Source organism: Vombatus ursinus, unplaced genomic scaffold, assembly GCF_900497805.2.
Source record: "Vombatus ursinus unplaced genomic scaffold, bare-nosed wombat genome assembly UNPS02000577.1, whole genome shotgun sequence".
NCBI lineage: Eukaryota > Metazoa > Chordata > Mammalia > Diprotodontia > Vombatidae > Vombatus > Vombatus ursinus.
The window spans coordinates 12,210,703-12,226,231 of record NW_020940355.1 but is presented as its reverse complement, the minus strand read 5'-3'; positions in this window follow the sequence as shown (position 1 = coordinate 12,226,231).

The following is a 15,529-nucleotide window of genomic DNA, read 5'->3' as shown; positions in this document are numbered from 1 at the left end:
TTTTGATCTTGGCAAAGGGTAGTGCCTTAGTTAAGGGCAGTCATGTATCCTATTCCTTAAAAAGTATAGCATATAATTATAAAGAATCATAAAGGGAAGGGAAAGGAAGGGAATAAACATTTATAAAATTCCTACTGTGTGCCAGGTATCACTGTGCTAAGCACTTTACAAATACTATCTCATTTGATCCTCACAATAACCTTATGAGGTTGGTTCTATTACTACCCTCATTTTACAGTTGAAGAAACTGAAGCAGACAGGAGGGTTAAGTGATCTGCCTAGTAAATGTCTCAGTCTTTGAACTCAGGTCTTCCTGAGTCCAGGACCAGCACTCTTTGCTCTGCTACCTAGCTGCCTCACTGCCAGCATAATGGGGAGAGTACTGGACTTTTATCCATGAGGCACTAGGATTCAAATCACGTCTGGATAACTCACTGATTTCTCTGAGTTTTCTCACCTGCAAAATAGGGATAGTAATACCTGGTACTATTGAGTGAAAGGAAAACTGACCATGGATGGACTGGTTTTCTGTATTCCCTCAATGCTCTTTCAAACTGATCTAAGCTTTCAAATGCCAGCCCTCAGAAATGGGACAAAGGGTGAACGAAGTAGACAGAGCCACCATGAGTACAGTCAGGGGTAGGGGAGAGATGACAACAAGGGACACACTTCCATTTTGTCTTTTACAAATGCGCATATTTTTTAAAGCCAGAAAACCCATGGCACATGAGTGTTTATTTTGTGAAAAGTCAAGTCTTAGGTGTTACAGAGAAGGCTCAAAATCTCTGATTGTGGTATCTACCTCAAAGGTGTCATATGGACCAAATGAGATAATGTATGTAAAGTATTTTGTAAGCCTTAATATAAATATTAACAATTATTATTATTATATATTATTTTCCTTCTTAACTTAACTCACCATGAAGATTAAAAAATAGCACCAAGGCCGTGTCTGTCAAATGTCAAAAACAACCAGTCATTTAACAGGGGAATAAGAAAACCTATCAAACCAGTTATTTGACATCAAAGAAATTAAGCAGCCAATTGACTGTATGTTTGAACTTTCAACTTGTTCTTTTATCATGATGTAAACCTAGCAAGTCACTTAACCCTGAATTGAACAGCTGTTTTCAAATATTTTAAGGACTGTCATATGGAAGAGAGATTAGACTTGTCCAACCTGTCCTCAAGGAACAGAACTAAAACCAGTGACCAAAGCTACAAAGAGAAGGATTTAGGCTCAAAGGGAGGAAAAGCTTCCCAACAGTTGTTGTTCAGTTGTGTCTAACTATTCATGACCCCATTTGGGGTTTTCTTGGCAAAGATACTGGAGTGGTTTTCCATTTCCTTCTCCAGTTCATTTTACAGATGAGGAAACTGAGGCAAACAGGGTGAAGGGACTTGCCCAAGGTCTTACAGTTAGTGTCTTAGGCTAGATGGGCTTCAGGAAATAGTGGGTTCCCCTCATTGGAAGTCTTCAGGAAAAAACTTGATAACCTCTTTCGGAGTATTTTGTCATTTCAAGCCTATGACACCCCAAAAGGCACCATAACATTTGTGGGGGTTGTCATGGTGTTTCAGGGACAAGAATTTTTTATATTAGGATGTCAAGCTCCTGGGTAGCAAGGTGTGGCATGGGAAAATAGAACATCAAAGGCCAGATTAACAGTCAAGAGGGCTATGAAATGGATACAACAGAATGTCAATAAATAAGAAAATCAAGAATGAAATCATCATGACAAATGATATGAAGAGAAAAGGAGCTAGAACACTGGAAGAGTAGCTGAGTCACCCCCATAAAAATCATCGATCTACAGCTGGAAGGGGCCTTATAGGTCATCTGGTACAACCTTTCATTTTACAAATGAGGAACAGAGAGGTCAAGTGATTTGCTTACAGTCACATAGTTTGCAAGTGGTAAGAGCCAGAAATTGAACCCACATCCTCTGATCTCAAATCCAGTACTCTTTACACCTTACCACACTGCTATTAGTGGGACCCCAAAGCAAGTGCCAAAATGGAGAATCATCAGAACAAATTGAAGAGTCACAGGATTCAAAGAAAAACAAACTGAGTGAAAGGAAAACTGACCATGGATGAACTGGTTTTCTGTATTCCCTCAGTGCTCTTTGAAACTGATCTAAGCTTCCAAATGCCAGCCATCAGAAATGGGACAAAGAGTGAACAAAGTAGACAGAGCTGCCATGAGTACAGTTGGGGGTAGGGGAGAGATGACAATAAGGGACATACTTCCATTTTGTCTTTTACAAATGCACATATTTTTTAAAGCCAGAAAACCCATGGCACATGAGTATTTATTTTGTGAAAAGCCAAGTCTTATGTGTTACAGAGAAGGCTTAAAGTCTCTGATTGACAGTTACACACAAGGAGTGCAATTTTCAAATCTTGCCTGGAGTAAACAAATGCTTTCTTGCCACCTCCTTAAAGGAAAAGCCGTGCCAAATGCTGGAACTTGTACAAATGTTTCATCTCCTATTTGCAGCTGGTTGACACTGTAGCATGGAAACATGAAGTTATGGAGCAGCACACATATTGTAGGAATAAAGTATTGGAATATGGATTGATTTAATGAAATTATTTGTGCAGTAATAAATCCCACTTATAAAGTACTTTCTTCCACTAAAGTGCTATTCCAATGCCTCAATGGGGCATGGAGGTGACCCTATGAAATAGGCTAATACAAGTAGTCAGTGATCTCAAAAAGACTATGCCAGTAAAGCATAACCTCTGTTAGGACCTACTAAATTGTAAAGGCTTTTTATACTAGTCAAATAATGGGCTGTATGTGTGTTCTATAACAATCAATCTAGCTAGATTCAGAGAAGTTTCTCATGAGATGGTAAGCTATCAGATGTTGGGGTTTTTTGTTTGTTTGTTTGGGGGAGAGGTCACAACTCATGAAGGCTAAGGAGGCATGGAAGGGTTGAATTACAGATTTGGAGAAGTGGCATCCATTTTAATACTACAAAGATTCTCAAAAGTATTGACTCAGATATGTTATCATATTAGATTTGATCCATCATTTCAGTTTGTCAAAATCTTCTTGTGTTGCAGTTTGGGGTGCTGGGAACCCCAAAATGTGAGGGTACAGGGGGGTCAATCACTCAAGACTTCCAGTCAAAATAGTGGGTTTATTGTGAATCTGCATAATTTAATGGTGGCAAGATTGGTACATGTATACAAGAAAAGACAGTGAGAAGATCTGGATGGGATTAAGGAGTGGTAAATTGCCTGGGGTGGTCCAGGTGCAGATAATGAAAGGAGTTAAGTGGTTGGAGAGCCACAGCAAAAGGACAGGTAAAAGGATTATTGAGTATCTAGATAGAAATGTGTGGGAAAGTTCAGGGGCTGGATTGTGTGGTTCAGAGCAAATTACATAACTCCATCACTTGGATCTTCTGATTGTATTCACTACCCTTTCCCAGCTTTGAATCATTTATAAATTTGATAAACCTGTCATCCAAGTCATTAATAAAAATGGTGAATAGAAAAGTACAAAGCCTTGGGTGCAATCTACTGTAGACATCACTAAAGATTGATGTCAACCCAGCAATTAACACTTGGGTCTGGTCAGTCAACCCATTCAGAACTCTTTTTGAATGATAGTGCTACATAGTTCACATCTCTCTACCTTATCCAGAAGAATGTCACTGAGAAATTTGGTAAAATGCTTTGGTGAAATTTAAATATCCTATGTCCATATCCATGGCACTCCCTGATCTATTAACCCTATCAACAAAAGAAATTAGGTTAGTCTGGTTGGGAACAAATCCATATCTAAATGGTAGTGGCCACTATTTCCCTTTCTAAGTGTTCACTGACCTTCCCTTTGATATTTCATTCCAGCATTTTTTTCCCCTTGGAACTGATATCAGAGTAATTGATTGGAGCTTCCAAAACAGAACATTTGCCTCTCTCCAGTCCCACAGTGCCATTCCTATCTTCCAGTACTTTTGTAATCACCTCTAAAAATTCCATTAGGATCCTGGGATTCCTCAGGGCCCTCTGACTTGAAGTTATTGATAGGAGATATTCTCTCACTATCTTCTCATTTGTTTTGAGTTTGAGAGAAAACAGAGGTAAAAGAATAGTCAAGTATTTCTCCATTTTCCATTTCATTGCCTAAGTTCCTCCTCCCCCCCCAGGGAGAAGTTTTATTTGTTCCTTCTCTAGCCCCTAACAAAACTACAAATGCCCTTCTTGTTGGCCTTGGTGCTTTTCTCAAGTTCAAGGTCATGTGTAGCAAGACTCTGGATTTACTGGTCCAACCAGGGGTATGCTGAGTCAGATAGAAAGGGCTCTCAGAAGTCAATTGTTAAATTTTCAGTGTGAGTATTTAAAACCCAGGAATTGTCATATGCTACAAATCAGAATTTGATTTGTTGTTTTGATTGTCTAGAAGTAAGAAAATGATACATATGTACAAAAATACTTACAGGAGTTATTTTTGTGCTGGCAAAGAATTGGAAGTTGAGGGAATGCCCATCAATTGGGAAATGGCTGAACAAGTTGTGGTATATGAATGTAATGGAATACTACTGGGCAAAAAGAAATGATGAGCAAGCGGATTCCAGAGAAACCTGGAAAGATTTATATGAATTGATGCTGAGTGAAGTGAGCAGAACCAAGAAAAACCATTGCCATAGCTCTTCTCAACAATGATCCAAGACAATTCCAAAGGACTTGTGATGGAAAATTCTGTCTACATCCAGAGAAAGAACTGATTAAGTCTGAATGCAAATGGAAGCATATTATTTTCACTTTCTTTATTTTTTTATAGTTGTTTTCCTTTTGCTCTGTTTCTTCTTTCACAACGTGACTAATACGGAAATATGTTTTACATGATTGCACTTATATAACCTATATCAAATTGCTTACTGTCTTAGGTAAGAGGGAGGGGAAGAAAGGAGAGAGAAAAATTTAGAACTCAAAATCTCATTTTAAAAAATGAACGTTAAAAATTGTCTTTACATGTAATTGGAAAAAAATAGAATACAATTTAAAAAGGGAAAAAAAGAAACTGATGAATAAAATTTTAATGTATATAAAATTTAAAAGTGTCCAGTATTTTCTTTTTCTGGAAAGCCAGTTGTTAAACATTTATCAGCACACCTCTGTTCCTAATCCATATTCCTGCTAACAGATTGGGTTCCTAGAGCTAGGCTAGCTAAATCTCCTACTCAGGGTTCTAAGTGAGGGTGGCTCATCTCTGATACTATAATCTAAAGCCTCCATTCTTTTATATTCTTCCCAATGTTAATCACTAGTGATTAGTGCCCTAATATCCTTTAACTAATTAACATCAATTAACTTTTGCAAAAGGATATTTACAGATTTTAATGCCTCCATGTAGGCGGGGATAGCCTCCTTGACTGGCTGTCTGTGTTTTTTAAAAGTAGTGCTACTGAATGGCCACTCTTAGCTACTGCATGGAGGCCATGAACCAAACTTAAGGCCTTGCCTTCCCCTGCTTACCTCCGTAAGGATAGATGAGTGCATAAGTGGGCCCTATGTGTGTAGTGAGAACCCTACATGTAAGGAGAAGGGAATTGTTGTGGAGTGTGGTTCAAAGGGAGGTAAAATAGACATCACTAGCCTCTTCCCCCCCAACCCCTTTCCAAGGAAGAATATCATTCCTGCCAGGAGGGGAAGCAAGTTATTGGAGCCAGAGGTCATCACTCCTGCTCTCCTCAGAGGGGGTACTGAGCCAGAAGCATATTTCTCTGCTCCCTTAAATAGTTTGTCTAGGGGTCTTGGTCAGGTTTAACTTCAAATTGCTTTGGCATTTGGAGGAAGAGGGGGAACCCAAAGCTCTATATCCAGGGCTTGACCCTTTTCCCATGAAATACCAGTTCCACAATGAACACACACAGCAAATAGCAAAGAAATTTTATCTATTTTGCAGAAATTTATTTATATTGCAGCAAAACAGAAATCAGAGAAGGTCCACTTAGGAGAATATAGACCAGACAATACAGAATAATGAAAGAGCTTTCCCATTGGGATGGAGATGACTCAACTCAACCAAGAGAGTCCTGGCTCTCAACCTAGGGGGAACTTCACCAAGTGTCTGGTGTAGGGACATGATGAAGACTACTCCCACTCCTCGCCTCATATTTTCCAGTTTCAATGAATGAATTACTACAGGTCTCTCTTGGCTGCTTTTAATCCATACTGAGACAAACAGATTCTTTAGATTCATTAGAACATGTGTCTCTCAAATGCAGCCAGGCAGGAAAAGACCGTTTTTGTCAGTGCTTTTTACCCACAAGTGACCTCAGGGCCACAGGTTCCAGGATTTGTTCTGTGAAGTTTGGATTCAGGCAAAGGGTTGCACTTGAGGACCTAGAGGGCCACATGTGGCCTCAAGGCTGCAGGTTCCCCATCCCTGAATCATTAGATGGAGGGAACTAGCTACAGAATGTTTTCATACACTCCAAATTGTTAACCATTACTTAGTTGGTTCTAAGAAAGACAAACAAAATTAGGCTGCATGTGTATGTTTATTTCTCTCAAAGCTGGTGGAATATGCATTTAGAGATATGCATGGGAGATAGACAATGGGGACATTATATCTTCAGAGTTATTCCCTTTCACCCCTCCCTCCCTTACTTGCTCAGGATGCCTGTGTCAGCCAAAATTATAGTCTCCTTATGTGTTAACCATAATGTGAGAATTGAATTTCTTTTTTTTTTTGTCTAGGCAATGGGGTTAAGTGACTTGCCCAGGGTCACACAGCTAGTAAGTGTTACGTGTCTGAGGCCGGATTTCAGTTCAGGTCCTCCTGAATCCAGGGCCTGTGCTCTTTCCACTGGGCAACCTCACTGCCCAGAAAAATGAATTTCTTAATTGGATGGATTGTAAATATAGTTAGAAAACAGAATGTCAAGGTGTCAATTGAAATTATAGATCCAGGATGTCTGTGTTTAAGATAACATAACATAACATAAGAAAAGTCCAATTATTTAAGATAGTGTCCAGTTCAAGGTGCCTTGTCCTTGGCGGTAATAGAATGCACAGAAGAATGCTCCTGATCATGGCGTATAGAAATCTATCCTGCCTTACAAGAAAATAGAAGGGGAAAGGGATAAGAGAAGGAAGAGGAGGTGGTGATAGAAGGGAGGGCAGATTAGGGGAAGGAGTATTCAGAATGAACATCTTGCAGTGGGGGGAGGGGAGAGATGGGGAGAAAATTTGGAACTCAAAATCTTGTGGAAGTGAATGTTGAAAACTAAAAATAAATAAATAAGAATGCTCCTGATCAGCTTCATCTGGTTTTGTAGTTGCTGACACAGGAAGAGGCTTTTTGGGTTCACTCAACAAAGTAAAGCATGTCTGTTATATCTTTCTCATGATTGGTCAATCCAGGTTTTTAGACCTTTCTCTGGTCTTGGGGGTTCAAAATGGCTTAAGGAGGGGTTCACAAAATCAATAAACATTTATTAAGCACCTACTATGTGTCAGGCATCATACTAAGTACTGGGGATACAAAAAGAGGCAGAAGATACTTCTTACCCTCAAGGAGTTTACAATCCAACTGGTGAGACAATATGTAAACAAATACTTACTAAAAGAGTTTATACAGAATAGATAGGTTACGAAGGACTCAGAATGCCAAACAAAGCATTTTGTATTTGATCCTGGAAGCAATAGGGAGCCACTGGAGTTTATTCGGGGAAAGAGGGCGCTAGGTGGCATAATGGATAGAGCACTGGGTCTGGAGTTGATGAGTTCTAGAGATTTAGGGGTGCTGGGACCCCAAAATCATGACATATGGGTCCTGCCCGATAGAATTCAACCCAAGCCTTCTTTCAGCCAGAGACAAGGTTTATTAAAGAGCCGTCACAGTAGCCAGACTCTTAAGGAATCTGAGCATCTGTGAGCTAATGGCTAGATTGTAAGAATCTGAGCATCTTAATGGAGGCAAGATGGACCTTATATATACAGAAAGACTATGGGAGGGATCTAGGAGTGGCCAAGCAGTCTATGAGGTAATAGAACTCCAGGGACCCAGACCACGTGACCAAGGGAAAATGGAGCTTAGATAGGATTAAGGGTGGAAAGTGGCCTGGGGCCCTTAGGGAGGGTAAGACAGTGGAGGGCTAGGCTAGGTTAAGGATAACAGAATTGGGAGATTGGTTGTAGCCACAATGAAAGGCCAGTTGATGAGATTATAGCCTCAGGCAACCGCCTGAGATTTGGCCTTGAGGAAAGTCCAGGTTTTTTCCTTTTTGGGGTCTAGATCTCATCCTCATTAGAATCAGGAAGGCTCATCTTCCTGAGTTCAAATCTGGCCTCAGATACTTAGTAGATGCATGATGTAGGCAAGTCACTTAACCTGCTGGGGAAGAGAGACAAGACTGAAAACAACAAAACAACAACTGGGAGGAGTGGGTCAAATCTTTGTTTAAGGAAAATCACCTTAACGGCTGATTAGAGAATGGATTGTCATGGGGAGAAACTTGAGGCAAGCAGATATACCACTAGGCTATTAATATACTCCAGCCTCAAGGCGACCCTTGTTACAAGGTGTTTTTTTTTCCCTTTTTTTTATTTCCTAAGAAGAGAAGATGGAAGGGAGAGAAAATTAAATGCTTGTTAATTGAAGGAAATTAAAAGGAAAAAAAATTTTTAAATATAGAAACTGATTTCTTTTAGACCAGGGGTTGGCAAACTGGCTCACAGGCCAAATCTGACCCACCATCTTTTTTATATTTCCCATAAACTAAGAATATTGTTTTGTTTTGTTTAGTTTGCAATTTTAACCATTCTTAGCTCACGGGTTGTACAAAAATACATGAGGTGGGCTGTGGTGTGCCAACTCCTGTTTTAGATATTTATTGTGCATATGTGTGTGTAATGTCCCTTGAGGGATTAAATAAAGATGGGAAGAAGGCTATAGTCAGAGAGAGAGAAATAGACTTTCTGTCTAATTACTGGGAATACCAGCTGGGGCCTCAAAACAAAGGGGATTATATTGTTACATATTATTATAGCTCCCTAAAAGCAAAGGAGAATAAATAAATCTGGAATGACTTGGACAAAGGATGAGCCAAGCAGTTTTCTGGAGGAGGTTTGGTACTTAGTCTGGAGTTAGGCTGTCAGGCAATCTTCCTTCCCATTGTCTCTCTCATTAAAGGAATCTCATTCCTTCTCCCCAACCCCTCTCCCCAGGAGAGGAGCCCAGGGCAAAGACTAGAGAGAAAGTCAAGTCTATAAACTGGAGAGTTGAGAACAGAATGGTACTAACCTAAGGCGGCAGAGAGGAAGAATGCCTGTTTTATTCCTCAGTCAGACACTTCTTACCCTCATCTACTGTTAGACTAGGTTTTAGCCTTTCTGGCACTATTCTTCCTGCCTAACCCCCACCCCCACCCCATCATTACTTGTTCATTAAAGATAAGAGTTCATTAATTCTACCTTAAACACGTAATGACTGTTCTAGGGCAGTTGGGGAAGAGCATTGACTCGAGGCTAAAGCACTATTGTTATAGGGTTATACCATTCTGTCATATTTGTCCTTAGTTAACTGTCCTTGCTTCCATTTCTTAATGTTTGTTTTATTTTTATTTTTTTATTTTTTGGTAAAGAATATTTTATTTTTTCCAATTACATGTAAAGATAGTTTTCAACATTCATTTTTTTAAATAAGGTTTTAAGTTTCAAATTTTTTTTCTCCCTCCCTCGCATCCTCCCTTCCCAAAACGGCAAGCAATCTGATATAAGTTATACATGTTCAATCATGTAAACATATTTCCACATTAGTCATGTTGTGAAAGAAGAAACAGAGCAAAAGGGAAAAGCCACCAAAAAAAAAAAAGTGAAAACAGTATGCTTCGATCTGCATTCAGGCTCCATAGTTCTTTCTCTGGATGTGGGTAGCATTTTCCATCATGAGTCTTTTGGAATTGTCTTGGATCATTGTGCTGCTGAGAAGAGCTAAGTCAGTGATAGTTGATCGTTGCATAATGTTGCTGTTACTGTGTACAATGTTCTCCTGGTACTGCTCAATTCACTCCTGTACTTCCATTTCTTAGATAAGTCCTTTCAAAATGTGAATGAGTCAGTGCCCTACCTAAAAAGCCAACTCAGCATCTGTAGATACTCTCCCCCTTTTTGTCCTCTTCAGAATCATTTGCAGTTGAGTTATCAGGATTTAGCTCTTGGCAGCTGCCCATACCTCATGAATCAACTTCATTTTTAAAGTCTGAGGCCATGGGGTGCTTGTTTTTGGCCCCTGAACTATTTGCAACTACCCTCCTAAGGTTTAGTGTACATATCAGATAGTTCCTAGCAATCCCCTTTTATCCTTCATGGACTTTAGTATGGTGGGGTTTCTTCCTCCCAAGGTTCTTTTCACTTCTACTTAGGGAACCAGGTTCTCTTAACTGGCCAGAATTAGGGCTAGAATACTTTCTAACAGATAAATTATTGGCAAGAAAAGTCAAGAATTTATTAGTTCTGTTTTTAATGATGAGACCTTCAGAAAAAAGATACATTGCTGAAGTGCTCATAATAGCCATGTTTTCTCTGTGCCAGCTTTGTGACCCAACTTGTCATCCATTTTCTCTGTTTGACCAGTACCTTAAGAATATATCTACCACCATATTGCTTCTATTTCTCCTCCTTTTTATCTTTATCCAAATGTTTTCTATTATGTTTCCTTTCTCTATATCCCTTCTCTCTACTATCTTCTATCAACACTTCAGTTGCTTACCTATTCTACCCTGCCCATATTGCTCTATTTCAGTCTCAGAACTATTGGGTTGCAACCTCTCCCCAATAGGGATTGCTACCTTAGTGAATTCTGCCTGCCTTCCATATTTCTTAAGAGTACACTTCCTTTCTAGGTAGTATTTTGGGAGATTGCAGAGAAACAGACATAAAATAAACTTGCAAATCAACCTCTTTGATCTCCTCCACAAAGGATGACTCCTTCCCTTGTCCCTTAAATAAATATTTCTCTTACAACATGTACACTGCTTAATTAATTCTTAGATTGTATGTTATTTCAGTGACTTCTCTATCTCTTCAAGGCTACTCTTGATATTCATTTAAACCTAATTTCACTTTGTAAAAATGTTATGTACTCACAACCATATAGGATGAATTGATCCAACTCAACCACACACTCCTTTCTCTTCTGCTCAATCAAGTACTTTACATTGCTCAGTGGTCTCATATTCAGAAGTCCACAGTTCTAAATGTGAACCTCTCCATTGACAACTGCATGTAGGACTGGATTTGTAAACTTGGCTAATTTAAGCTACTGAATACATTTTCTCAATTATATTTTTCTCCATCAAGGAATCTTATGAGTCAAAAAACTTGAGGTCTGAGTTCAGGTTTCTAATACTTATTAGCCATGTTACCCTGGGCAAATCACTTAACCTCTCTGAGTTCCAGTTTCCTCATCTATCTCTAAGAACAGTGACCTTTGTCATTGTGGTAGAACCTAGCAGAGACCACTGGCTTCACACATACACACACACACACACACACACACACACACGCACGCATGCACGCGCGCACACACACACACAGGCAATGTTTCTTGTATTTTTTGAAGGTTTATGGGCATTTCAGGACCTTCTTCATGGCCAGGGTCTATTTACCAGCTGACACAAAAGGAGTAGAAGGGATACTCAGTAGGAGATGATTGCTACTTTTTTTTCTTGGAGGGGTTGGTCACACTGACTTCTCCAAGGCAGTAGGAATTCACTTGGCTAAATTCAGCCAGGGCTAAAAACTAGGAACATTATATGGGGAGGGATGAGCCAAAGAAATTTTCACATCTGCCTGAGTAACAGAGGAGAGGAGAGAGCACCAGGAAGAAAATGGAGCCTGAGTGGAAAGCAACTCAGAACAGAAATTCAGTGGCATGGAGCTGCAGAAGCCAGAGGTTTGGCAGTTTTCCTCTCTCCCCTTCCCTGTCTTCCCCTCCCCTTGTCTCCTTTCCTCTCCTCTCTTCTCCTCCCCTTTCCTTCTTTTTCTTTTCTCTCTCCTCTTTCCTCTCTTCTCTTATTCTCTTCCTTTCCTTTCCCTTCCCTTCCCTTGTCTTTCCTTCCCTTCTCTTCCTTTTCCTTTCCTTCTCTTCCATTTCCTTTCTTTCTTCCCTTCTTTTTTCTTCCCCTTCTTCCTTTGTCTTTCTTTGTTTCTTTCCTCTCCTTTCCTCTTCCCTCCTTCCTTCCTTTCTTTAAGATTGAGTCTTCCCATTTCATCCAAACTGAAAGTACAGAAGCCACTCAGAGGCTCAATTCCACCACAAATCAAAACATGAGCTGTGACCGACTCCATTTCCAACCTGGGTCAAGCCTCCCTTCCTTAGAAAGCCTGGTGACCCCCTCCTTCCAAGTACTCATCACATTGGTACCAGACTTAGTTTAAAACCCACTACAGGTCAGAATTCTAGAACTCAAGCAATTCACTGTTTTCAGCTTCCTTGGAAACATGGATTACAGGCATGTGCCACCATACCAAGCCAACCATGAGTTTTTCCTAGGAGGCATTTGTTCCCTTTCTCATTGCCATGTGAGTCTATGGGAGATTGTCTGTAATAGTAAGAATCCAAACATATGTTAGACAACCTAAATTTGGAATGTACCCATCAGCATAGTTTGTGTATTAGCGGTAGATGGGCAGCCTCTGAGAATTATTCTACTTTGTGATTTTCCTTCATTATTTATTTTGCTATTCTATCTCAATTAAATACTTGGTCATTTGATTTATATTTTCTTCCTGGTCTGTTCACAGAAAATTCACTGGCTGTGGTCAAGAACCAAATACTATTCTCATAGAGTTCCAGTAGCAATATGATTCCAGAGTTGAGTGAGATACCTGTTACATACATGTCAGGTGAGGCTAATAGTTCTCATACTCTCAGTCTTACAGAGATGTGAAGAAAGCATTTTGTAAACCATAAGCCTATATGTAAATGTTCATTATTATTATTTGTGATAGAGTAATAAAGTTTTTTAACACTGGTGATTTTTTTTTCAATTGAATTGAAAGGAAGAATGGTGTTTATCCATGCCTGGGTGAGGAGTTCCTATTGTTGTTTGGTTGTTTTTCAGTTGTGCCTGACTCTTTGTGACCCCATTTGGGGTTTTCTTGTCAAAGAGACTGGAGTGGTTTGCCATTTCCTTCTCCATCTCATTTTACAGATGAGGAAATTGAGGCAAATGGGTTAAGTGACTTGCTCAGGGTGACACAGCTAGTAACTGTCTGAGGACAGATTTGAACTCAGGAAGATGATGACTCTAGACCCAGCACTCCTACCTGACCCCCAGGAGCTCCTGAGGGAATCTAAAATGTTCCAGAGTAGAGGTTCTCTGGTAGAAGCCAGAGACAAAGAAGTAAAATAACTGCCAAGATACAGACATACACTTCCACTGAACCTCTGTTTCGTGGTGCCCCAAGTTTGTAGGTGTTAGCCTTACCAGGAATTAGGGCAGCAGGTGTAGAGTCAAGCCCTGATGGAATGCAATAAAGAATAGGAACCCAGGATATGAAGGTACAATTGAAAGAAGAGTGGGAGAGGTTTCCAAATACAGCAGCTGTGCTAAAAACCAGGCCTGGTTTAGTGCCTTCTATGACTGAGTTTCAGGCATGTATATACTTAAGATCATACAGCATTATGCTTGGAAAGGTCATCTAGTCCAATCCCCTGTTCTTATAAATGAGATAACTGAAGCCTCAGAGTTAAAGTTATTTATAACTTCAGCCAAATCAGCAAAGAGCACCTGGGTGAATGAGGACGTACTCTCTCTCAGAGAGAAAGAGAGAGAGAGAGAAAGAGAGAGAGAGAGAGAGACAGAGAGAGAGAGAGACAGAGAGAGAGAGAGACAGAGACAGAGAGAGAGAGACAGACAGAGAGAGAGATGATACTTTAGATGTACCATTGCCAAGTTAAAAAAACTTAACAAATATGCCATGGAATGAAAAACATGAAACCTGAGAAAATATGGCTTCATTCCATCAGTCAATAAACTCCACCTTCCCCGGTATAGAATAGTTAAAGAATATAGGGTTTGGTGTCAGAGAAACTGCATTTTCAAATCTGGGTTCTGCTACTTACATGTATGCATCCATAGACTTGTCATTTTTCTTCGCTGGACCTCAAATTCCCCATGTGTACTTTGAAAGGATTCTTTTATCACTAAAGTCATGATCCTATAGTCTCATGTAGCCTTTTCAACTCAAAACTCCCCCCCCAAGGGAGATGGAGTCAGTTGCTATTGGACTAACCCTGGAATATGTACTTGTCTCTGGAACATTTTGACTTTTTTTTTTCTTTAATTAGCGACTCAGATGAAGGCATAGATGACATACTTGCCAGATTTGTGGAAGACAAAAAGCTGTCTGGGATAGTTAACATGTTGGATGCCAAAATCAGAATACAAAAAAGATTTTGACAGGCTAGAAAGATTGGCTGAATCTCAGTCGATACACTCTCTTACAGTGACTAGGATAATCACTAAAGAAATTGACAAGACCATCTCTTGCTGAGATGAAGATTCTGCTCAAATCTCTAGCTGTCGTCAAGCATATGAGGGGCTGACATGGGGAAGAGGGATTAGATAAGGAAGTTGGGGCATAAACCAGCCAAACTTGTGTCTACGTGACACCACAAAGAGAAAACGATTAAAAACATTTGATCAAACAGAATGTATTTGCTTTTATTTTCATTTGATTTTCTTTTTTTCTTTTTTTCCTCTCCTACTAGAGTGAAAACTGACAAATTCTTTAAGGTTCCAACAAAACTTCTTTGCTTGTGGTTATACTGGAAATAGGTGACAGGTGATATGAGAGAGAGAGAGAGAGAGAGAGAAAGAGACAGCACATTTATTAAGCCATTGTGATGGATTGTGCTTAGGATATGATAAAGTACAGGATACCAAGAGGGAGAACACAATGGTGAAGGGTTTCAAAAGCATATAGTATTATAACTTTGAAGGAACTAAGGATGTTTAAACTAGAGAAGAAAAAGTTGAGGAGTAATATGATAGCTATCTTTGATTATTTAAAGGGTTGTCACAAGGAAGAGAATTGATTTGTTTTGCTTAGTCACACAGAAGGACTAGGGACAATGAGTGTAGTTATTTAAAAAAAAATAGATAAATGTCAACTTGATGAAAAGAAAAACTTCCTAACAACTAGAGCTATCCAAAAATGAAATAGGAAACTTTGGAAGGTAGTAAGGTTCCCCTTCAGTGGAGGTTTTGAAAAAAAATCTGTATGACCATTTGTTAGGTATGATATAGAAGGGATAAGGATGGGTTGGATTGCTTGACCTCTGAGGTTCTTTCCAACTGTGAGATTCTGTGATTAGAGCAGATGGTAAGATAACCTATTTCTTAGGAAGTCATTACTACCTTGCCTCTCTAGAACTTGCTTTGGTAGAAACAGATTCTTTGAAATGTTTCACTTCAGTATTGGGTGTTGAATGGATATAAGAAACATTCAAGAGAAATTAGATCCCTAGGTATCGTTATTGTATTTTTCTTCT